Source organism: Protopterus annectens, chromosome 1.part1 (genome assembly GCF_019279795.1).
Source record: "Protopterus annectens isolate FY-2018-M chromosome 1.part1, PAN1.0, whole genome shotgun sequence".
NCBI classification, from domain to species: Eukaryota; Metazoa; Chordata; order Ceratodontiformes; family Protopteridae; genus Protopterus; species Protopterus annectens.
The window spans coordinates 1,888,647,962-1,888,667,502 of record NC_056726.1 but is presented as its reverse complement, the minus strand read 5'-3'; positions in this window follow the sequence as shown (position 1 = coordinate 1,888,667,502).

Here is a 19,541-nt window from a genome sequence, read left to right as displayed (position 1 = left end):
AGATGACTTTTCTAATGGCTCTGTGTGTGTGTGTTTGTATGCACACAGTCACACCATGTTGGTGCCCTCCACAGGGGTATTTTGAACAGCTGTGGGCTGTACATGGCAGGTGGTACAGTTCACCATCTTTGGCCATGGACACAGGAACTGGGCCTGCCAAGGGTATCACCAGCACCACCAGGGCTGAATCCAGATGCAGTACTACTCCCCACTGGTGACTGCTGCCTGCTGGATCCACATCCCTGTTGGGACCAGCAAGGATCGTGGCATGGACAACACACCCCCTTCAGTAGTGCTGGTGGTACTGCCAGCATGAGAATGTGATGGCGCATGGCCACATAGAGCCTCAGCTGATTGTGCTGCTGCCCTACAGCCACATGGCTCCTGGCCAGTGTCTGCCAAATGCTCAGGCACAGAAATTCCATGGTTGAGGAGTGCCAAGGTCTCCCAACACCATCTATTCATGACCCCAGTACACTCAGAGATGGCTGCAGTGAGTTCATATTGCCACGGACACCAGGGATGTTCTCAGCCATGACCCTGTGTATATGTCTGGTATTAGATTCATTACAAGCCTGTGCCCCCATGACAGCCTGAAACATGCATCTGGTGACTGCTGCTGTGGCACTTGCAATAGGGCCATTACGGGCTGCAATCCTCCTCTGAGCACCGTTGCCCATCTGCCTGTGTAGGACCTCACCAGCACTCTGGCTATGGCTAGTGCTTGCACCCTCACTTGCCATAGTCACCACAGTAGCCTGTTCTATGCAACTGCCCACCAACTGTCCATTATTTGTGGTCACTGGTGATGGGGTATGTGTGGCATTGTGACTGTGTGCTGGGATGGGGTTAACAATAGTGGGATGCCAATCGATGGCACAGTATTAGCTCCTGACAACCCCAACTGTGCCTCAATATGAATATCATCATGGTCGGATTCTGCAGAGAATCTGACATAAGTATCAGAGTGGGAGGGATTGCAGCCACCATGTCCACCTGTGAGGGAAAAACAACATATGTAAATCACTACTGGCACTATAAAGTTTGCTGGTATACACACACACACACACACACACACACACACACACACACACACACACACACACACACACACACACACACACATAAAGACAGGTGAGGTGCCTAAAGGCATTAGACAGACCTCACATTAGTCAACTGGGGGCGTTCACAACACACAGTCAGACAATAATATACACACTCTGGATGGGCTCTCAGCATCATGCAGTGCAGCCCTTTCCAATTAGCATTACTACTAATATATACCTCTGGGATACATGAGTGGTTTTAGTAGGTGATGGTTGATGATTGGATGGGAGATAGGAAATTCACCCCGGGGATCACTTCTGTGGCTCTGCTTGACAGGGGCACAGGAAAATAATTTTCTTGGGTGGAAAAAGCCAGGGTACCATTTGGCTAGGCTTATATGAGCCCTAAGGCCAATAGCCAATACCTACCTATGAACCTATGAACCTATGGCTCTTCACCTAGCACACACTGCACCCATGCAAATTATTGCTATTTACTTGTATAGCACTGTGGTAACTCCTATAGAACATAACCCCCAACTGTACAGGGTTTGCTGAATGTCTACATGTGTGGCTCATAATTTTGGTCTGATCCTCATAACTCCTGTGTTTGTCTGATACATGACTGTGTTGACCTGTGGATTGGTGCCATCAAGTAATGTCCTAATTGCTGGTGCAGACTGCATAACCTGTTATACATGTATTTTAAGACAAAGCCAGTTACTCAAACAACTTCCTAAACTTACAGTGGATATAGTATGTGTTCACATACCTGTTAACATGCCAGGCTTTTGTAATATATTACATGAGACCTCAGAACTCAGGTCATAACATTGCCATCATTTCATATGACTTATGACCAGTGCAATCCAAATGAAGAACATACACATCAATTACAGGTAACATCTGGTAAATGAAATAGGTAAAATAGACTGGTTGCATGAGTGTGAATACCCTTAAAGTAATACTCTGTTAAAGCAACTTCTGATTTAATCACAGCATTCAGTCCTCTTGGGAAGGACTCTATCAGCATGGCACATCTTGACTTGCCAATGTTCGCACACTCTCCCTTGCAAACCACCTCCACCTATGTCAGATTGCAAGGGTATCCCCTGTGCACCACATTCTTCAGGCCACCCTGCATATATCCTATTGGATGTAGGTGTGGGCTCTGACATGGCCAGTGCAGAATGTAGCATGTGTTCTGCTGAAGCCATCCTTTTATTGATATGGATGTATAGTTTGGGTCGTTGTTGTGTGGAAAGGTGGAATTCCTCACCATCCACAGCTATGTGGCAGACACCAGGATGTTTTGGAGCCACAGGAGACCAGTGTTTGGAACTGTTCATAATCCTCTTTAACTTGGCTACAGCCCCAGGTCCAGCTTGTGAACAGCAACCACAAAGCAGGACACTGCCATTTCCATGCTTTGCCGTGGGGGTGGTGGTGTTGTGGTGATGTGGAGTGGTGATATTTTGCCAAACACCCCTTTCAGAATTGTAGCCAATGAGTACAGCCATGGTCTCATATTACCATAACACATTTTCCCACTTGCTTTTTGGAGACCTGATGTATTGTTTTCAGACTTTCTCCAGGCCTGGAGATTGTGTTGTGTGAGGAGCTTCTGCATCTTCCAATCCTATCCATTAGGCAGGACATATGGAGACCTTTGAAGGTTGTTGTGACATGTGGTACACACCCAGTACTTGCAGGAGATTCCTGCTACTCGTTCACTGCTGCTGTAGGGCTCCTGGCAGCCTCCCTGGCCAGTTTTGGTCTTGTATTCTCATATACTTTGGTGGGATGTCCACTCCTTCACAATGTCACTGTACCTCCATATTTTCACCACCTTTTGATGATTGTCTGCACTGTGTTCCATGGTATGTGCAATGCTGTGTAAATGTTTGGGTACCCTTCTCTAGGCTGACACATCTCAAACGTGGTCCCTTAGCAGCTTTGTCAGCTCTATGTGACCCATAGCTGTTGCTGTGGCAGGCAACTGGGTATATGTTAGGATAATCCTGGTAGGACAGCTGACCATTAGTTGCTGTTAATCAAAGAGTCTCTGTAATTGATGGCTGTTGTGTGCCCAATAAAATGTACTGCTGTAGCTATATTGAAAGCTGCCTTAACACAGTACTAGCTTCAGCATGTGCACACATATGCATCTAGGTTGTTGTACTATTGTTATGTGACATTATTGTTCCCCTAACAGATTTGTTTGCTTTACTGGTGCCAGAGCCATGGCCTAAAGTTAAACGCCAAGAAATGCATAGTCATACCCTTCAGGAAAAACAAGGTTACCCCTAGATACCATATAGGTGGCAATCCACTGAGCACAGAAGAAGTCATCAGGGATCTGGGGACCCAGGTTGACAGTAGCCTTTCGTTTGACACTCATGTTGCTAAAGTAGTTAGGAAAACCTTCGACATTGCCCACCTGATCATGAAGGGATTCACATCTAGATCAAGTGAGGTCATCGTCCCCCTGTACTCATCACTCATTAGACCTATGATTGAGTACAATGCCCCATTCGGAATGTATCTGACCCGACACCTGCAGCAGCTGGGAAGGCCCCAAAAGTTCCTCACCAAAAGGATAAAGGGTCTCAAAAATATGTCTTATGCTGCCCGACTGAAAGAACTCCAGCTCTATTCTGTCTCATACCGCTTGCTCAGAGGTGACCTGTGCCTGACATATAAGGCCATGTCAAACCCAGATTTGATGAATATGCTTCACCTCAAAAAATCTAGATCCCTCAGAACCACAAGGGTGGGAGACTTAAACCTTTACATGGTTATTAATAGAACGTGCTGGAGGGACAAATTCATCACCCAGAGACTCCCTATGCTGTGGAACAAAATCCCGGCACATGTGAGGCAGAGCACCTCGCTGGCCTTGTTCAAGAGAAATCTTGACCAATGGATGGGAGATTGCAGATATACCCCAGGGATTACTTCAGTGTCACTGCTTGACAGAGGCACAGCAAAATAACAGGCATAGTTTTATTCAAACTAAAGGGGTGGCGAAAGCCACATAACTATGGGCTAGGCTTATAAATGCCCTTGGGCAGATAGCCTAGTATGAACCTATGAACCTATACAATTGAATTGTACAGGTTATAGGTCACATGAATGGTTGGCAGTATTCTGAACTTGTCTATTGTGCTCTCATTTTTGTATATCACACATACCTGGCATTCCAACAGGTGTGTAGTCCATTTATACGCACTGTATACCACTAATTTCTGTAATATGACCCTAGTTTTGGGCCTTTGTCCCCCATTGTATCATCTTTGTCCAGGTGTCCTGCAATGACAGATTGTGAGGTATGCTAGAGATATGTAACATCTCCTGCAAATAAGCCCCTGACATAACCACAATGATGCAATGCAGTAAACACCACCACAGGTGAACATGCAGATATTGCCAAATGTGTAACAGTTGTGTGCATGATCACATGCATTAACTTTACCATGCCTGAAGTACTGGTGAGCCACAACAGGGAAACCCTATACTTACTGGGTTCAGGCTGCTGTCCCATGTGCAGAACAGAGGGAACCTATGTAGTTGTGAGGGAGAGGTATTGTCAGCAGATTCACATTAGGCATTGGTACAAGATGAACACTACGTTTCTGCACAGGTACAGTACACACTATGATATTGTGCAATTTGCTGTCCTTCACCATAGATGTGCACTTGTGTGCATTACTACACCCCACCCACTAATCCATTTTGCATTGACATATGCATCTAGAGACTCTGTAGAAGACAGTTTAAATACTACATCATTACATTGATGTGCACTTTGACCTTACCTGGATGCTCCTCACCTGTTGCCTGGGTGCCACCCACTACACAACTGCTGTTTCCCATGTTTGAGTTTGTGTGGAGGTTACCCCAAGGTTGACAAGGAGCTCCTCTGTCACCATAATTGGGGCCTGTTTGGCTGGACCCCACCAGTAGCAGTACAGTCCTAGCTACAACAGCAGCCCTTTCTGGGCACGATGTATCAGGTCTGTTGCTCTATGCCTGACCTGATCATATATGTGTCCATGGTGGCCCAACACATTCACTCTGTGGATGATCTCATCCGACAGGGCGGTCTTTGCTGGCTAGGGCCAGAAAGAATGGCATAATTTAAGATTGCAGCTTCTGTGATGGCTGCTGTCTCTGCATTGGTGTAAGGCATTTGCCACTGCATGGCACCTGGAGGACATACACAGGGAAAAACATCACAGGACATCAGACATTGCCCAGAGTTCTTTACAGAGCCAGCACATGCATATGGACTATCATTAGCCACCACTTACAAACACATCATACCCCTGTACCTGGCAGCACTGTATGAACATGTATTGTACTACTGGTCCTGATGTGTCATGTTCCCCCCAATAAGGGGCAGTATATTGCATAAACCACCATTCATCATCCACGTTTGTGTAGAGGTATGACAGTGGCCGTGTTCCTTGCATATTGGATGTCAATGGTGCTCAGGCTTTCCTTGCATACAGTGTGTAATGGAGCTGGAAGCATATGCCTGGGTTCATGTAGGATGCAGACAGGAATGTTATCAGGCTCCAAGGGGAACTTGCTTTTGTCAAATTTGATTAGGCAATTTGCACTTGATACATGATGTTGAGTAGAGGTGTGTGTGTGCTGTGCATATCCACCTATACTGACGGTGATCCAGGGTGGTGATGTTTGCCCTAAACCTGTCTGCAACAGGTTGGCTGTAGCTATGGTGTGTGTGTATGTGCTGTGATTGACTACCATTACAGGGTAGGTTGGGTTGGTGCCTCTGAGACTGCAGACATATGGGAAGATGGCCATGTGATTGCCCTTAGTTGATGTGCCTAATTTGTACTCATAGTTAGCCTTACATTAATCCACCTGTGACCTATTATGCTCATTCAGACAAAGGTTGACATGCCACCCAGTTGGTGCCTGCTCCTACTTTGCCCTGCACAACCAATATAGCATCATAGTATGTGCTTTCTGCATTGCTGCTGTCCAGAAAAGGGTTTTATTCTACTTTGGTGGAGATAGGTTTTACAAGTAAAGTTATTCTGAGGCCATTCAACAATGTGGGTGGTCATATATCTGTTTGTAGTAGGCATGGACAATGGACACAGGGTCAGAACACAATTGGCCACATCTACAATTTCAGCATGATACTCATGCTTATAATACTGCTCATGTCTGTGTCAGGGCAATGACACCACCAGTAGCTATAGAGGTGTAACTCTGTTGGATGCACAGAAACTAAGGTTACACACATGTACAACATGTACAGCTTATTCACCTGATGTTTTGCATCTCATGTCAGTTGTTATGAGGCAGCCAGTTACACCTATCCATACATACATATGCACAGGTAATACCTGCTATACATTTCTTTTCTGTGTCAGTATGGCACACTGTAATGCCCAGATGGAAGGGGTATACAGCTTTGTATATCGAGTCAGGTACAAATAGTACTATCATGGTGTGTATGGGAGGGGAACTGGTGTAGGGGTTAACATGAAGGAACATTATGCCAAGAGTGTTTGTGGGGGTGATAAGAGCATCAGGTAAAGTGATGTTCAGGAGGCTGGGAACTGATGGTGTAATGTTAGTAGTTCTTAGTGCATATGCTCTGCTAATTGCATGTGTGATGGATGAGACAGACGTAGTTTGGTATTGTTGGGCGAAGTGGTGATGCGTGTACCCAAGGGTGAGTGAGTGGTGATTGGAGCAGATTTCAATGGACATGTTGGTGAAGGGGACAGACGGGATGTAGAAGTGATGTGTAGGTATGGTGTTAAGCAAAGGAATACAGAAGGTGAGATGGTGGTGGAGTTTGCAACAGAGGTTGGACATGGGCTTGGTGAATACATAGTATTACAAGACTGAGGGACATAGGGTGACATACAAGAGTGGAGGAAGATGCACACAGGTGGATTATCTCCTATGCAGGGGGGTATGTTTGAAGGGGATTGGTAACTGTAAAGTTGTGACAGGGAAAAGTGTAGTTAGACAGCATGGAAGGTTGGTCTGTGAGACAGAGCTAGCTGTGATCATGAAGAGAGGGAGGAGTGTGAGGGTGGCACCATGGATCAAATGGTGGATACTGAGAAAGGGTGATTCTGAAGTTGAGTTCAGGTAAGAGTTAAGACAGGCAGTGGGTGGCAGTGAAGAGTTAACAAATATCTGGGTAACTACATCCGAGTTAGTAAGGTAGATGAGTAGAATGGGGCTTGGTGTGACATCTACACAGAGGAAGGAGAACAAGGAGACCTGGTGGTGGCATGAGGACGTACAGGGGCGTATACTGAGAAAGAGATTAGCCAAGGAGAAGTGGGATTGTCAGACAGATGCAGAAAGTAGACAGGTGTATAGGGAGATGGGGTGCATGGCAAAGACAGTGGTGGCAAAGGCTGAGGATGGGGCATCTGAAGGGTTGTATGTAATATTGGACACCAAGGATGGAAAATAGGACCTGTAACAATTGGCTTGACAGAGGCATGTAGCTAGGAAGGATGTGCAGCAGATAAGGCTGAGAAAGGATAATGGTGGAACTGCACTCACTAGCGAGGAGAATGAGTCGAGCAGGTGGAAGCAGTACTTTGATCGGCTGTTGAATGAAGTGAATGAGACAGTGAGAAGGTTGGATGAGGTGGGTATGCTGAATCAGGATGTGGAACAGATTATCAAGGGGAAGTAATGATAGCTAAGAAGAGGTTTAAGAATGGAAATGCTATTGGTCCAGACAACATACCTGTGGAAGTATGGATGTGTTTAGGGCAAATGGCAGTGGTCTTTTTAACCAGATTGTTTACTGTAATCTAGGAAAGTGAGAGGATGTGTGAGGAGTGGATGAAATGGGTTTGGGTACTGATTATGAGAATAAGGGTGGTATGCAGAAGTGTAGTAACTACAGAGGGATAAAATTGATCAGTCACAACATGAGATAATGGTAAAGGGTGGTGAAAGCTAGGCTAAGAAGTGAGGTGAGGATTACTAATCAGCAGCATGATTTCCTGCCAGGATAGAGCAAAACAGATGTGATGTTTGTTCTGAGAGGGTTGATGGGGACATACAGGGAAGGTCGGATGTAACTGCGTTGTGTCTTTGTGGACTTACAGACAGCATATGACAGGATGGCTAGAGAGGAGTTGAGGTATTGTATGAGGTGTTCAGGAGTGGCAGAGGAATGCATAAGAATGCTACAGGATATGTGCAAGGCTAGTGTGACAGCAGTGAGTTCTCCATTGGGAGTGACAGGTGTGTTTAAGGTGGAGGTGGAAGTACATCAGGGATCAGCTATGACCCCTTTCTTATTTGCAGTGGCATTGGACAGGTTGACATACATGATCAGACAGGAGTACCCCTAGACTGTGCTGTTTGCAGATGACATTGTGTGTGTAGGGAGAGTAGGGAACAAGTTGAGGAGACCCTGGAGAGGTGGAGGTATGGTCTAGAGGGGCAGGAATGATGGTCAGCAGGACTAAGATGGAATATATGTGTGTGAATGGGATAGAGGATGGAGGAATGGTGAGGATGCTAGGAGTACAGTTTGCTAAGGTGGATAGATGTAAATACTTGGGAACAACAGTTCAGAGCTATTGCAAGTGTTGGGAAGAGGTGACGACGTGAGTACAGGCAGGATGTGGGTGGTGGAGAAAAGTGTCATGTGTGATTTGTGACAGACAAGTACCATTAAGAGTGAGAGAGAAGGTCTACAAGAGGGTAGTGAGACCAGCTATTTTATATGAGTTGGTGATACTGGCACTGAAAAAAGAGCCACAAGTCAGAGCTGGACGTAGCAGAGTTACTGATGATATGATTTGCACTGTGTGTGGTCTAGCAGTGTCACAGTCGGTATTGTGCAACACACACTCCAGTAGTGTTCATATGTGAGCCATCCTTTCCTGGGTGACTCAGTGCCCTGAGCTGTGTTCTATGTCACTGCAGACAGACACAGTTTCTATGGCCATAGGTTCTGCTCAGCAATATGTCAGTACAGCATGTGTTGTTGAGACATTATACTGCTTGAACTTCCTATTTTCCATGTTTACATGCCCCCTACTAAATTCCATTACAGGCTTGATTGTTTGACATAGCTGTGTTTATTTGTTTTCAGTTCAGTTGGTATACTCCATCAGTCTCAGAGTGTGTATGTGTGTGTGTGCGTGTGTGTGTGTGTGTGTGTGTGTGTGTGTGTGTGTGTGTGTGTGTGTGTGTGTGTGTGTGTGTGAGACTGTCTGCTTGTTTGTTACTGTGTGTGTGTGTGTGTGTATGTGTGTGTGTGTGTGTGTGTGTGTGTGTGTGTGTGTGTGTGTGTGTGTGTGTGTGAGTGTGTGTGTGTATGTCTCCCTCTCTCTTTCTGAGACAGATGTAGGATATACATATGTTTTGTATAGGCAGCATCTTGCTCATAAGCAGCTGATGGCCTGTGCACCACTTGGAGTCCCCTACTTGCTAAGTGCATGTGGAACAGTTGTGGTATAATTTCCATACCCAATTGAATGGAAACACTCCTATAACTGAGTACTTCATGTGGGCATTGCCTCTTTTCCTTGCCTGGTAGGAGTACTTCGTGGAGGTGTGTGTGACAAACAGCATCACAGAGTGTAGTTGGGAATACCTCTTATGACAAACACTGTGGAGACAGCCCAACAAACTGGGGTATAATGTTCCAGACATAGGGACAGAATGTAAGTATTGGTGTTATACAGTTGAACTAATGCTAGATTGACAAGATTTGTGTGGATATGGCTGCTCTGCATGAATTTAGGTCTAATAGTGTTATGTGGTTTACATAACTTCCAAATGTAGGGCTATTCGCAGACTGGCCAGTGTTTGGACTCAGATTTGGTGTGTTAATCACACATTTTTTGGCCTTGGAAATTCAGTAGCATACACTGAAGATTGCAGTCAGTAAATGGTAACATTCATGTGTGTTTCCTGACTTCATATCCCTCAGAACAGATATGTTACAACAACCCTGTTACACCAGCAACTTTCTTAGTTTATGACAGCAATATGTCAATAATGCCGCTGTGTTTGGGCCTCTGCCCCCAAATATGTCAGGCTTTGTCCAGATTTCATGCTGTAAGAGGTGTATAGGTGTAGTATATCATAGTATAGTGACTTCATTCCAGATATCATCCCAGTGATGTATCAGACTGCCAGACATGTTACGTGTAGAAGGCATTATATATGATGACGAAGCCTGGACGTTCTGTGGGATGCCGTACAGTTGAGAGGACTGTGTATTTCTGGCAATTGCTGACAGACTGTCAGGATTGTGTAGCATTGTATTGTGAATGTGTTATTTGGCCTGTGTAGGGGGGTAGATATATGTGGTGAGGGTCCTGTTCTATCTGACTTTGCATGCTGCTCCAGCTTCCGGTGCTCTGTCAGCTGTATATGTTTGTAGTGGAAGACAGAGACATGTCCCATACCACAGTCAGGCATCAGACTACACCGTGAATTGGGCAAGCATATATAGTGGTAGTGTGTGAGTGGCAAATATGCTGATGATTTTGTTCACACAATCCATATACTGTACTGTTCCTGTGACTTACCAGTATGTCACTTTGAATGTGGTGAGATTGGTTCTGGGTATGCACTTTCATGCTGGTGTCTGTTGGTCAGTTCTGTTACATCCCTGTAGTGCCAGATATATTTGCAATTACATGTGTATTCCCCCATAGCAAAACTGAGTTTGTGATGTGTCAGTCTGCCTGCAGTTTAGACAGTACTTGGTGACATGCCTAGCAGCTCAGTGTAGTTTCCCTACTGTGATGTTATGCCCCATTATTTATCAGATGTACTGTTGCCTGGCTCTCATATGTGTTGTGTACACCTGACACACCAGTGGGATGATGTGAAGATGTATGTCAGTGAGTAGTAGGGAGTAATTTGGTTTTGGACTTAGGCTATTCCAGTCAACATATGGTACGACAGACAGGAGGGTGTTACTGCATCAACTGTGTCACCTTATCTACTTCCAGTATTTGGGATATGTTCCCAGTTTCATGGCTTTACCCCCCCCCCTCCCGGTCAGACTTGGTCCAGATTTGTTGCACTAAGGGGGCTCTGAGCAGACATCTCAACTAGCCAGAATGTTTCAGACTGTCCAGGAAAAACAATGTGACAGATAGCTAGGGATGTGCAGGACAGGTGTAGGGAAGGTCAATAGCTGTTCATTTGTGATACAGCTACAGCTGTGCATTTGTACGGAATTTGGAGGTGAATTTGGACACTCAAACCCCTGAGAGAGGGGCAAGAACAATAGTAATGTGTTGTTAAGCCAATTAGACCAGATTACATGTGTCCAGTGGACTCTTGTGTGAAATGGACTGCTATGTATGGGGCGACATTTTTTGTGGGAACAGATTGCCTTTTTTATTCATTTATTTATTTATTTATTTATTTATAAGGTGAGAGTGGGATGTTGGGGAAGGATAGTAGGTATATTTAGGGAGGTAGGTTGGGTAGGAAGACAGACAAGACAGACAAGACAGCAGACAGGGGCAGTATATGACACCTTCCCAACCACCTTGGATGGGGAGGGTGGTTGGGAATTGAACACCCACAAGCCCCCAAATGGATACAGTGGGACTGAGGTTCCTACCCATGGGCAGTCACCACTGCACCTCCATGGCCCCAATGGTGGCTGTGCTGGGGCTGAGTAGGAGGGACAGGCTTACCCTCAAGATGTGCCATGCGTCCCTCAAGCTGGCATAGCAGATCTCCAAACTCCTTTTGAAACTCACTACACACCAATCCCTGGACCTGATGACAGGTGACAGTGCCCTGTCCATGCCCACTCCCAAGGGGGTTCCACCTGAGATGGTTCCACCGGAAGGTGGTGCAGGACAAGTGGATGAGGAGGTCCTGGGTTGGGTCCCAGATGCATTGGGGCTTGGTGCCATGTCCAGTTGAGTTTGGACAGGCAGATCTGCTGGGAACGGCCTTCCCAGATGTACTATGGTGTTGCAGTTTTATAACATATGTTGGTTAGTCATGAAAAACAAATTCCAGGATTAGGTATTCCCATTAACACAAAACAACAGATTTGGAACAGTTGCATAGCAAACAGAACACATACATATATGGAACCACAGTGGGCATTATAACGGCATGCAGGTTACATTAATAGCAACAGGCCAACAATGATAGTATTTGAACAGGGAACATTAATAGTCAAATGTTTAAATATTTGTAGAAAAATAGAACACATGTCCCAACAGTAGGCTTGGTGAAAAACATACTCATTGGTTTATGTGTTTAGAATATTGGTGCAGAAAGGGTGGGGGAGAGAGATGTCAATTAACAACTGTATAGGCTTCAATTGCTCACAACTTTAATGATTATTGCTCTAATCACGTATTACCTCATGTTACATCGACCTATGGCCTTGGGTTGGTCAGTGGTATGATTATACACAGTGTATAATTACAGCCTTCTTACAGCTAATTTATACCTTTTCTTACCTGCCAGACCTGTGAAGGAAGTTTCTGTTAACCCTACATGACTGTTTCTACCCATATTCACATAGCCAGGGTTACATATGTGCACTCATACTGTGTGTGCTTGTGTGAGTGTGTGTGTGTGTGTGTGTGTGTGTGTGTGTGTGTGTGTGTGTGTGTGTGTGTGTGTGTGTGTGTGTGTGTGTGTGTGTGTATGTGTGTGTGTGTATGTGTGTGTGTATTTGTGTGTGCTACTGCCAAACTCTGATTTGATTTCTATCAGTCACCCTGGGTGGGGGAGGCAGTGAGCACTAGCTGTGACAGCGTGACACTTGAGGTAATTTTCTTGGAGGAGACTACTTGCTGTATGTACTTATCTTGTTGTCATTTGCAGCCTTGGTGTTGGACAATGGGTGTTGTACACAGTGTATAAGTACAGCCTTCTTACAGCTAAGATATAGCTTTTCTTACCTGGCAGACCTGTGGAGGAAATTTCTGTTAGCACTACCTGACTGTTTCTACACATAACCACATATTCTTGGGTGAAATTTTGCATACAGCTTACTACTACTCCCAGGATTCGAACCATGCCTGTTTGGGCAAAACAAATGCAACAAAGTTTGTGTTTCATCAGAATGAGCTATTGAGAAACTGCTGTGTTTTATTTGACTGTTTTCTTGCCTAATACTCTTTTGGTTGTACAATCTGACCTTGTAATTCTGACATTCATGCATGGCAGACAGTTATTTTACTGTGTATTCATACTTTGACAAAGCACAGTCTGGAAAACACTGTTTAACACAACATTACTATTCAGGTATCAGATCTTGGTGCATGGAGCATTTTATATAGTTAATCTCCTGTTTTACAACTCCACAATCTTTGTCAGATGAGCCTTGATTATTTAATACTTTCAGAGCTATAGTTGCTGTGCAGAAACTGTACACATTTCCATTCATACCACCACATACCAAAATAAACACAACCAGTCCGGGGTTTTGACTTTTATTGACAGGTACTGACACTTTTATTGATATATACCCTGTACATCACTATTACTCTGCTAATGTCTCATTTATTCAGTACAAACCATACCCATTTTTAAATACTGACAGGTGACATTCTACACCTTTCTATTTATTTGCCCTGAATACTACAAGCTAGATTTGTACTCACCAGCCTCATGAGGCAGCCATAGCAGCCTGCTGGCATGGGTATCCAAGTTCATGGCCCCCTCATCTGCAGCTGTACAGGAGATAGGGAAACATTTATGCATACCTATCCATCACATACACAGGCTGGACTTTGTAAAACACTTATTGATACTGATACTTATACACAACTGGGACATTCCTTACTCATGCATCCTGGACACATTGGTCCAAGAGCTCCCTCTTCCTTTGCTTCAAGTCAGCAAACTGGTGCCAGACCTGCTCATCAGTCCAAGGGATGCCAGTGGCACTGGTGAGATCATGTGCAAGATGGTCCCAGGCTTCCACTTTGTATCGGGAGCCCTGATATTGGTCCTGCAGCAATCTCCCTTCATGGTCTTTTACTAGGATTCCAACCATGACCCTGAACTCCTGAATGCCCCAGTGCTACGCCTGAAAGTGCACACCCTCACCAGTGCCAGCCATAGTGCCTGCAGTGATGAGCTACAACTGGTTATGGACTGTATTCCTGCCTGTGATGTTTAAATGTGGCTGATTTCCCACCCTTTGCCATGATTGGACAGTTTTGAATATGCTGAGCTTATCTAAGATATGGGCAGAGCCGCTGAGCTACGGTAAGCATTGTTTAAAGGGGTAGATGCTAAGCACTGCTTACCAATGCACAAATCCACTTAGCTATTCTAATTATTGCTTAGCATTTACATTTAAGCAATGCTTACACTGGCTGAGCAGGGCTGAGCACAATTTAGCATTGTTCACCTTTCATTTTATGGACTACCAGGATTGCGGGGTTCATTCCTCATTAATGACATGTTATGATATGTATGTTGACATTCCATAACATCTCCCTATGTGCTTTCATGACATCACATTTTGTGTGACTATACTGTACGGGACACTTGTGTTTATATGTTGGTTTCACAACTTTGTTACACTGACACCTCACATTTGGACCTACTACGCTACTCTGGTTGACAAATATATGCTATTTACTACCTAATTACTAAAAGAAATAGTACTGCTTTCACATATATAAGTGAGATGTCTTCATTGAGGATCAAACCATGAATGATTGCATGCAAAGCAGACACTCTAACCAGTACACTATCTCAAATTACAAATGTTAGCTCCTTGTGATGTGTAAGCTAGGCTGAGCATAGCTGTGTAATGCACACACCCACTCTGCTATGCTTAGACTTTATTGTGGACAGAAAAAAAATAATAACTATGTGCTTTATTTTTATTTACTGTAGGGGTATGCACATTGCTTTCTGCATCTTAGGGCAGGACATCTGGGCAACTACATCATACATGGGGGAATAGGTTTAAATGTTTCTCAAAGGAACATGCTTACTTATTTGGTATGCCAGCATGCACACTGGCATACCATTCTGGACATTATCTGGGCTGGATCATTGTGGGGGGCTGTGCTTTTGTGTTACTTTACTTATTTTGTCCACAGACACTGTTGTGTTGACATAACAGTGTTCGGAGACACTATAGATGCTTTAGAATTGCTGTATGGAAATTCTGGAGTGCAGGGGGCATGTGTACTGTGCGAGCACTGCTCAGACACACCCCCTGCGCTCGTACATGGATCGTGTCTGTGTGGAGAATACAGCAGCGTGCCTTCATGAATATGCAAGGCTCGCTGCTGTTCTACATGGGCATGATCCGCTCCATGCAGGAATAGCACTATTCCTGCATGGAGTTTAATGAATCCGGGAGCATGCTTTGTATTTACACTAAGAGTTAGATAAATGTACTTGAAGGTGTTCAAAATATGTTTGCTAAAAGAGTCATTGCATTAAAAGACTATGAATATTGGCACAGGTGTAAATACCTAAATCTTTATTCTTGATAGTTACAGATACATGAGGAAATTATATTTCAGGTTATAAAACTTTTTATGATGAGTTACTGTCAGTTTTATTTAATATGGAAATTTATAAAAATGCTAAATCACTGAAGCACAATAATATGAATTTTATGACCAATTTATGCAAAACCCGGTTAAAATATTTATTTATATTGAATTATCTGTCATTTTTATGGAGTAGCATACCTATTGAAATCCATTATTCAAAAAGTTTAGATAGATATAAGAACAACAATGACTCTTGGGCAAGTGATACTAAATTTGAGTCTTATAATATGGAATCAGTGTTCCTTGTCAGCCATCTTGTGGTTGATGCTGGTATGACCTTGCAGATGCCAATTTGATGTCTTTTTTGGCAATGATATTGAAAAGGATAAAAACATTGAAACATTTGTGAGTATAATGAGACATTAAACATTTTTTCTGTGTGAAATTTGTTTCAGTTAGAAAAGCAAGGTACCAAACCATATAATAAGATAGTAAAGGGTCTGGAACACATTTCTCTTCCAAACTATTGGTAGTTGTAGAATTATTTTGTCTTCATGAAAGAAACAAAAAAGGAGAAATGACAGCATAGACTATTGCACTGACTGTAGTGATTTGATGCACTTGACTAAATATTGTGAATTTAAGGGTGCCCTAAATAAAAGCTTCACTTAGATATATTCAAATCACAACTTGGCAAGTGATTATCTCATAGAGTGAAACTGGTCAGGAATTCACCCTGATAAAAAATAAATACACAAATAAATAAAAATAAACATTTTTTTCTGAAGGGAAGAAACCCCCTCAGCACCCTGTGTGTTGTCTGACAAACATAAAGGGAAGACACCGCTCATAAAATGAAGAAATCATTTCCATGCACAGTTAGTAACTGCACAGGCATAGTTTTCAGAGGAAATAGTTACTAGGGAGTTCAGCAACTGGCAAGTTGTAATGGATGAAATGGAATTTCATCTAGCTATTTTAACTTAATGTGGTGTAGGGAAGCCAAATGATATTCATGAGATATTGTTTTTTTTTTTTTGCTTGTAAACTGAATATACAGAAGCATTTGCAATTGGAGTTCATTTTGAAAAAGCTGATTGAGCTCATCAGTTGAGTGATGAATACAGAGCATTTAAAATATGAGCAGGAGACATTCTAAGATGGTTGGATGTTTGTGTACTGTAGTTGTGGTGAAATGTGATACCCTACATTAGAATGTTGTGGTCAGGAGTTTGAATGTAGAGAATGTGAAAGAAAAGGGTTTGGAGACCAATAACAAATTAAGTGAACCTTAGGCCTCAAGCTGTTGTCAAACCATAGGACAGTCATGAAATCCAGCAGAGATAACTGCAGAATTAAAAACAAAATTAATTAGTCTTCTAAAGGAGACAATTAATTAGATTTCAAAATGCAGAAATTATTGTTTCAGATGTAAAAGCTTAGTACAGGTCCATCACCATTATTCATGTACAATGAATGGTATTCTTAAAATAATGCCAGATAAATGCCTGTCACAGTAGAGCTGTGGATACTAAGAAGCATAAGTCAGAACAAAAGCCAAATAAATTACCTTCAAGAAAACCTGCTTCAGGGATACAAAAAACCTTTTAACTAACAATTTGATTTTATTTAACATTTCACTCAAGGAAAGTCAAAGCCATAAAACATTAACTGCAAGTGCATGTAGCTGTTAATGTGTTACTGTAAAGCTGTAGAAAAAAGCACATTGTTCAAAGACAGAAACAAATATCAGGAATCATCAACAGACTGAAAGGAAACTGCAATAAGTAACATTCAGCAGTTGCATAGCAAGCAGCTTCTGACTTAGAGAACCATATCTTTCAACTTCTAAGGGCAAAAATCTGGACAAAACCAAAAATACAGGAGATCACAGGCCCAGAATCAGGTACATTTTTAAATACTGCCTTTATGAACCTAGAATGTTGCTAGAATGCTTGAATAACATGTCTTGCATGGGTCTATATCAGAAGACCAAATGGAAATGACAGCGAATGGCAAAACACCGGCAAAACACCGAAAAGACTGGACCTCAAAGTGCTGTTTGTGAGATTGCAGTACAGTGAAGATTGGTATATTTGCCCTTTCCTCACTGTAGTATGATTTTGGGGTTGGACTGTGGTGGTGGTGCTGTGGTAGCGTTCTCGCCTCATAGTAAGACATTGTCCTGTTCGATTCTCAGCTAGAGCGTCTTCTGTGTGGAGACATGCATGAATGGGCGTACCTTCGTTGAAGGTTGTGCGTCAGGGCCGGCAACTCGGCATGTAAAAATCTACTGCCAATCGTTAGCGGATCAGAGTTCCGCTGTGGCGACCCCTAACAGGGAAAAGCTGAAAGACACAACAACAAAAAAAGTGTGATCTCAGGGTTGGAATATATATTTAGAGGGGGGTGTGGTGGGCACAGCCTCCCACAACAGCAAGTTCGAGGATCGGTCTTTTCGAAGTTTTGCCATTCACTATTACTTCCATTCGGTCTTCTGATATAGACCCGTTTTGCATTAGCATGCATTTTATGATGCATGTAAAGTCGGAAACTGAAATGTATCTTTATTATTTACTGACTTCAGTCTTCAGTGATTTCATAGAAAAATGCAATTTTTGTGAGGAAGAGAACAAAAATATGAGGCAAAAATATGGATATTCTGAGAAATTATGGATATTTGAAAAGCATCTACAAAACTATTCCATTGATCCTTCAGTGAGACAAACAAAAAGTTGCTGGAAAGCAAACGCTTTATTTATAGGTTCAAATGTAATCATTAAGTTATTGATCTGTGACCATCTTAAGAAGCATAGCCTTACATTCTAATGGTAGTTTTTAGCCCTTTATTTTGCATATGAGTAACCCATGGTTGGAACAAAGATATTTTGGATTATACCATGACCCCCCATTAATATTCCAAAACGTGCACGCTGATTGGCCAGTGTGCACGTTGTAAATCGACTTAAACTAATGGAAAAAGGTCCGGTCGCCCGGACTTTTTCCATTAGTATAAGTCTCTTTTAAAACACTGTCTCGCTATGTTAAAAGAGTTTAACATAGTGACACAGGTTTAAAAAAAGCAACGGAGATCTCCGTTGCTTTTTTTAAAGCTGTCTCGCTATGTTAAACTCCTTTAACATAGCGACACAGTGTGTAAAAAGCAACGGAGATCTTGCTTTCTCCGTTGCTTTTTTTTTTAAAGCTGTCTCGCTATGTTAAACCCATTTAACATAGTGAGACAGGTTTAAAAAAAAAAAAAAAAAAAGCAACAGAGAAAGCAAGATCTCCATTGCTTTTTACTGTTTCGCTATGTTAAATGGGTTTAACATAGCGAGACAGCTTTAAAATAAGCAACGGACATCTCTGTTGCTTATTTTAAAGCTGTCTCGCTATGTTAAACCCATTTAACATAGTGAAACAATAAAAAGCAACAGAGATCTTGCTTTCTCCATTGCTTTTGGCCACAGCTCTGATGTACTGCATAGGCATGCGCAGTACATCAGAACTGCCGCGGATACCAGCCAGCTGCGGAAGGGCAGCAAAGAGGCATTATAAAATGCCATTATTTAAGAAAAGTAATTATTTATTTTCTTAAATAATGTCATAGTATAATAGCAATAATCCACTTTTGGGTGTGGGTAATGCGGGATTTACCCATGGTTGTCTTTGTAAATCCCGCATTACCCACACCCAGGCGTGGGTTGTTGCTATATTATTTACTTGTTTACCCTATTCATGTAGAACAAGGGTACCACTCCATAATATTTTTGACAGACAATTTCATCAAATCTTAAAAGAATACTAGTAACTCTGCTAGAATTCAGTAGGCAGCCTGCAGAAAATTTATCATCCAACTCCTTGAGATCAGGAGAGCTCTGAAACTGTCTATTGGATACCTTGTGGAATGATACATTGTGTTTATAATACATCTCTACCCTTGGCAATTGGGTAGATGACTAGCTCAACATTATACAGAACTACTTCTGAAGAG